Here is a 569-nt window from a genome sequence, read left to right as displayed (position 1 = left end):
ATCTGGTCCCATCACTTCATGGAAAATAGATGGGGAAACAGTGGAAACAGTGTCAGACTTTATTTTTTTGGGCTCCAAAATCACTGCAGATGGTGACTCCAGCCATGAAATTAAAAGACGCTTACTCCTTGGAAGGAAAGTTATGACCAACTTAGATAGCATATTCAAAAGCAGAGGCATTACTTTGCCAACAAGGGTCTGTCTAGTCAAGGCCATGGTTTTTCCAGTGGTCATGTACGGATGTGAGAGTTGGACTGTGAAGAAGGCTGAGCACCAAGAATTGATGCTTTTGAACTGTGGTGTTGGAGAAGACTCTTGAGAGTCCCTTGGACTGCAAGGTGATCCAACCAGCCCATCAGGAGATCAGCCCTGGGATTTCTTTGGAAGGAATGATGCTAAAGCTGAAACTCCAGTACTCTGGCCACCTCATGTGAAGAGCTGACTCACTGGAAAAGACTCTGGTGCTGGGAGGGATTAGGGGCAGGAGGATAAGGGGACGACAGAGGATGAGATGGCTGGATGGCATCACCAAGTCGATGGACGTGAGTTTGAGTGAACTCGGGGAGTTG

The sequence above is a fragment of the Bison bison genome, unplaced genomic scaffold, assembly GCF_000754665.1.
Source record: "Bison bison bison isolate TAMUID 2011002044 unplaced genomic scaffold, Bison_UMD1.0 scf7180017864384, whole genome shotgun sequence".
NCBI classification, from domain to species: Eukaryota; Metazoa; Chordata; class Mammalia; order Artiodactyla; family Bovidae; genus Bison; species Bison bison.
This window is presented reverse-complemented; position numbering follows the sequence as displayed.